Genomic DNA, 6,030 nt, shown 5'->3' on the forward strand with positions numbered 1-6,030 from the left:
CTAGTCATCCAGGCAGATTCACTGATTACTGTCAGATCCTCAGTAGAGAGAGTCTGACTGGACTTTGTTACTGGGAGGTGGAGTTTAGAGGAAGAGTTTTTGTTGCAGTTGCATACAAGAACATCAGCAGAGCAGGAGGTGGGAATGAATGTGGATTTGGAGGTAATGATAAATCTTGGGCTTTAAATTGTTTCTCAGATGGTTATCAATTTGGTCACAACAACATCTGGAGCCCCGTCTCAGGTCCAGTTTCCTCCAGAGTCGGAGTGTACCTGGACCACAGAGCAGGTCTTCTGTCCTTCTACAGAGTCTCTGAATCCATGACTCTGATCCACAGAGTCCAGACCAGATTCACTGAGCCGCTACATGCTGGGGTTTGGTTTCGCTGGACTGGAGACACTGCAGAGTTCTGTAAACCCAAATAGGTTTTCTCTCTGATTGTTGGTCAGGGTTCATTGTTCTTCTCTGCTCTGCTAGTATTTATTTTTTTGGTTTAAATGTCGTCTGCGTTCCAGGAGTCATAAAGTAAATCACTTCGTTTTTATATAACCCTGAAATATTTCTCCATATGAAAATCTAAACTTCTCTGCTGTTGTCTTTTTTTCAAGAAACTGAAACAAACAACTTAGAGCTGATGCTATTTTCTATTAAATACTTTGGATGTAGATCAGAAAAATAAATATTTGCTGTTCGTTCTCTCTGGCTTTTTTCACTTGAATAAATCAGGTGTATTTGCATAGCACATTTCAGCAACACGGCATTATAAGGTACTTTACATAATTAAAGAACAAATAAAAACAGCATGTGACATTGAATAAACAGTAAGAAAGAGATTTTAAAAAAGATAAAAACACTTTTGTTTTTATCGTCGCCGGACTCCGCCGTCATCATGAAAACCAAAAAATTACAAACACAACATATAGTCAATAGTTGTGAACAGATAACTGACATTACATTTGGTCAACTGCCATAGTTAAAATCATCAATACACATCAAATGATGGTCATTGATCCAGATCTTGTTAATCACAAGCAGCTCTAACCAGGTGGGTTTTAGTCGGGACTTAAAGGAACTCAGAGTTTCGGCTGCTTTCCATTTATCGTGAGGTTTGTTCCAGATTTGTGGTGCATAGAAACTGAATGCTGCTTCTCCATGTTTGGTTCCGGTTCTGGGAATGCAGAGCAGAACCAGAACCAAAGACCTGGGAGGTTCTGGCAGGTTGATACAACACCAGCAGATCTTTTATGTAATTTGGTGCAAAGCCGTTTATAAACCACCAACAGTATTTTAAAGTCTCTTCTCTCAGAGTAAGGACTGGGTGATGTGATCTGTCTTCCTGGTTTTAGTCAGAACGCCAGCAGCAGCGTGTTGGATCACCTGCAGATGTCTGAGTGATATTTTTAGGCAGACTTGTAAAGACACCTTCAGTAATCAATGCGACTAAAGATAAATGCATGGATGAGTTTCTAGATCTTGCTGAAACGTTGGTGTTTTAATCCTGGAAATGTTCTTCAGGTGATAGAAGGCCGAGTTTCTAACTGATTGTAAATGAGACGGTGTGGAAATCAGGATTGTTTCTGAGTAGCACAACAGGTTTACTTTCACAAGCGGAGCGATGCGGCTTTCACTTGATATACATGCAGAACTATCAGAAATGGCTTTGGGTTTATTTCAGATGTAATGGACACAAAGAGAGGTGGGGAAAAGGTTTGAAGAGAAAGACGGAAATAAAAGTAGAGGAGAGAAAGAAGTAGAATACAACACCCAGACATCTGCTCCTAAAATAAAACAGCAGAAAGTTGTCCCGCTCTGACCTGCAGAGGTCAGTGGCAGCCTTTCAAGTTGATCTTTGACCCTGAAAACCTTCCAGTTTTTCTCTGCACTGCGGCTGAAGTCCTGCTGAGTAATTAGTTGGAAACTAACAACCTTGGTTAATTAAACGTAGCTCAGAAAGTCTCTGTCCACGTCAGAACTCTGATGTGGCCTCAGGATGAGGATCCTCCCGTTGAAATGGCTCCCAGCCAGACTTTGATCATCCTGTGGAAACCGATGCGTCGCCGTTTCACTACTTTACATATTAAAGAGGATTTCAGGGCATAAAGGAGCATTATTGGTCTGATTCCAGTTGAATAAAGTTAAAGCCAGATTAAATCAGAGTTTGAATAAAAGTAGGTAATGAGATGTAATAGTGTGTCTCAAAGTCACCCTGTGAAACCTGCACTTCCGATTTTAACTGCTAGAGGAGAAAAGGAGGAGCAGATTTGGAGGAGGGCAGGACTTCTGGCGAGGAGACGCAGACTCTGAGCCAGCAGAAGGATCTCCGGATTAATTAGCACCGGACCTCGGGCGGTTCCCGAGCCAAAGCTGCTGGTTCTGGAAGTTAGCAGTTTGATCCAAACATTGAGCTCCTTTATCTGCCTGCTCACTTTCCTGGACAGGAAAAGTGGATTTTTAACAAACGGACAACTAAAAGTGTGATCACACAGGAGGGAGAAAGATGAGGAAGATTTAAAAATGTGATCTGTATTTTCCAAACATAGAAATACAGATGAGGATTTAGAATAACTGAGCTTTTCTCTGCACATTTTGCATAAATCCAGCAGTGTGGGCAGCGCCTCCCATGACGGCTGCAGCCTTCGACACCTGTCTACTCGTGTCTCATGTTTCTTGTTCTTTGAATAGGCTGTACCGAAATGTCAGTTTCCACACTGGGAGCCTAAAAGGTATTCTAGTTCTAACTTCTGGACTATTTGAGTAGAAACGGTTCTGAAGAAGACACTGAGCACAACTTCCAAACAAAAACGGAGTAGCATCAGATTTTAGTGGTTGGAGGATTTCTCCTTTGTCTTTGGCAAAAAATCACGACCCATTTCGTCCGCTAGCGCTAGGCTAGCATGTTTGATTTGGTTGTATTTACCCAGAATGCCCTGTGCTGTAGTCCACTTCCTGCTTTTGGAGCGCTCTCTGGTCTGCTTGGTGTTCACATTCGAACTGAACCAGAGTTCGTTTGAACTGAACCCACATTGAGGTTCGTAGGAGGACCAGAGTTCGATTACGCTTTCACACCTCCCCAAACGAACCGGACTTTCTAGGCAAACAGACTGGAGTTGGGTTAAAGCGGACTGAACTGGACAGCTGGGAATGCGGCCTACGGCATCGATTAACAAAACACTGATGGAAAAGTGGCTATAAAACAAGTTTATATGACTTTCAGTTACTAATTTCACATCTTCATCCTTTCTATCATAGCTTTGGTCGTTTCATTCCAACCTTTTCTGTTTTCTTTGTTGAAGGATTTAAAATCATTTTCTATTATTTCCTCTGCACCTGCAGAAGGAAGTGTGTTTTATCCGAATCCAGTGACTGATGGCCATCACTATGATGATGGATCATTCACCATTATAACGATGAACAGTGGCAGCTGTTCTGTAATTTTATCTTCAAGCGTCTCATAAAGCCTCATGTTCATAAGAACCAACTGGCCAAAGGTGGATCCAGCACCATCAGTGCAGTTACACAAGGTTTAAGAAAATATTAGATTTAATGAGATTCATCCCCAGTTTGAAAAAATGGGCACAAAAGGAAGAAAACTTTATGGCAATAAAATAGCTGCATGTGTTTTTGTTGCTCTGTTTTCAGACATACGTGTGATTTAGAATTGAAAATAACTTGTTGTATTTTTAGGTTGCTATTCACCAAGAACTGGAGACATTTCAGCATTTTCTGCTTGTTCTGCCTGTTTTTCCATCAGCAGTCAGAGCTGATCATCCTGTCATTCTGAAAGTAGGATCTCTGTCAGAAACGAACTCCCGTCTCCGGTTGGTTTGTCCCTGGAGGACTCGGACCAGCTCAGCATGTCGCATCGATAGCTGTGGAAGCGTTTTCCTAGACGGGAGGAGAAGCAGCAGAAGCTGCCGGTGGCGTCACGCTGACTGTCCCTCTGAGGCTTCAAGCTGCCAAAACGTGGTCAGATAATGAGCGTTTATCTCAAACTGTCCTGAAATGTCTCCTTTAAATAGGCGGCAAAACCTGCAGCGTCTCAATGAGGAGACAGAAAAACATTCACATGCACAAGTTGGAGCAGAAAACATGAATTTACCTCAGAAATAAGAACACTGATGGGTTTAATTACGTGCAATTATACTTTTAATATGAAAACACGGGTAGTGTTTTATTTTTGCAGTTGTGTGAAATATTAACTCAAAGTAATTACTGGGACTGTTTAGCAGCATGTCTTCATCAGACCGGTGTTGTGATCTGCAGCTGTGGAGACCAAATATATTCATATTTAATCTGAATTATGTTTCTGTTCAAAATGAGAAATATTTTTCTGTCTCTCACATATTTGGGATGTTATTTAGATTTTGGAGCATCATCCACAGCACAGATGGGTAAATGTCACTGTGAAGTATTAAATAGTATAGAATTCACCTCCAGATCTGCTTTTTTTACTGATAAACTGACTAAATGTGTTGTTTAGGGTTGCAGCTTTATGTTTCTGTGCAGACGAAGCGTGAGAGGCTGATGGCCGCCCTCACTACTGATTCAGGACACAGAGTGGAGTCGGCATTAAACTCTCCAATCAGAAAAAGTCTCTAGATTTGTTGCTAGTTGCTTTTTTTTGATAAAAGTCACTAGGTGGGTCTGGAAAGTCGTTGAGTTGGAAACGGTTCTTTTGTCTCGACCTCCTTCCACTCAGCTCCACACTTGGCCACGCTTCTTTCACACGTCCATATCTGGTTCTGACCCGGTGATGTTGGACCCAGACAGTTTGGGTTTTCCTCAGTGTTCATGTTTCAGGAGTCCTGCTCTCCAGTTGTCAAGGATCAGATGTTCTGAAACGTTTATCTTCGGACTGGAGCTCAGTTAGAGCGGACTGAACAGGGCCGGTGTGAATGCAGCCTGTGTGCAGGGAGATTATAAAAGTGGTAGAAACTTTTCTTTAAGACAGATGAGCATCACAGAAAGTCTGAAGCAATGAAAGAAAAACACTCAGATTAATTTTAATGACGTGGCATTAATGTGCCGAACATTGTGCTGCTTGTGCTGTTCTGGTTTTTGTAATGATGTCGAGTCTGAGAAGTTATTCAGCCGTGTTACTTCTGACAGTGATTTATTTTACTGTGCTTGTAGCTTCAGTACCGTAAAATAAGAGGAGACGGCAGTGATGCTTCTGGTGTCATGTGACTTTAATGTGTTTTTGTCTTTTTATCCTGATTATCCTCATTTACCTCTGTGATCCATCCGTTTCTCTTGTCGGGGTTGCAGAGAAGCAACTTGTACATAACTTGTTGCATGTTGTGTTTTCATGTTATTTAGTTTCAGTCGCATAAAATCTACTAAATCTGCCAAAGAGCCACGACTAAACACAGAAGCTGCTTCTGCACTGAATCCCTCCAAACGCTGAGACCTGAGACACTCCGACCCGGAGATCCGACCAGCAGGATCAGCCGGAGACGATCAATCCAGGTGACAGGAAGTCAATTTAACAAGCTCCTCCAGAGCTGCACTGCTAAGACCTCCGTCTCTCTGCTGCGGCTCGTTTACAGCTCAGGTAATGATCCGGCGTCGCTGCGTATAGAAAAACTAAATGTTGCCTCTCTGAGGCTTAATGAGAGGCGCTGCTGCAGCCGCCGTGGTTCTGCAGGTGCAATAAAGTCAGCTTACCGTGTGAAATACGGCCTGCAGCAGGAGACCTGCAGGACAGCTGCAGCTTAAATAGTCCAATGACTCAGTCCCTGACAGGTTTAAAGGCTCCGGATGCGACGCCGCGTCCCAGTGGAGGTTCAGCCTGACCAGGACAGAAACACGGCGCTGCTGAGACGGTTCTGCTCCAGGAAACAAGCTCAGAGCAGCTCTGGGATCCAGGAAACATGGAGGAACCGATGGAGGAAACATGGAGGAACCGATGGAGGAAACATGGAGGAAACATGGAGGAACCGATGGAGGAACTGATGGAGGAAACATGGAGGAACTGATGGAGGAAACATGGAGGAACTGATGGAGGAAACATGGAGGAACTGATGGAGG

General features: G+C 43.1%; 1 protein-coding gene and 1 long non-coding RNA gene across 3 annotated transcripts in view; one reads left to right on the forward strand and one right to left on the reverse strand.

Annotated features, from left to right (window-relative positions):
- Positions 1-6,030, forward strand: part of kcnq3 (potassium voltage-gated channel, KQT-like subfamily, member 3) — a 56,994-nt gene that overhangs the window by 23,821 nt on the left and 27,143 nt on the right. The gene's annotated exons all lie outside the window — the stretch shown is intronic.
- Positions 3,004-6,030, reverse strand: part of LOC107833807 (uncharacterized) — an 11,536-nt gene continuing 8,509 nt past the window's right edge. The window contains exon 3 of the long non-coding RNA XR_001659576.1: positions 3,004-3,135. This is a non-coding gene — a long non-coding RNA (uncharacterized LOC107833807). The remainder of the gene's footprint in view (positions 3,136-6,030) is intronic.

Source organism: Poecilia formosa, unplaced genomic scaffold (genome assembly GCF_000485575.1).
Source record: "Poecilia formosa unplaced genomic scaffold, Poecilia_formosa-5.1.2 Scaffold459, whole genome shotgun sequence".
NCBI lineage: Eukaryota > Metazoa > Chordata > Actinopteri > Cyprinodontiformes > Poeciliidae > Poecilia > Poecilia formosa.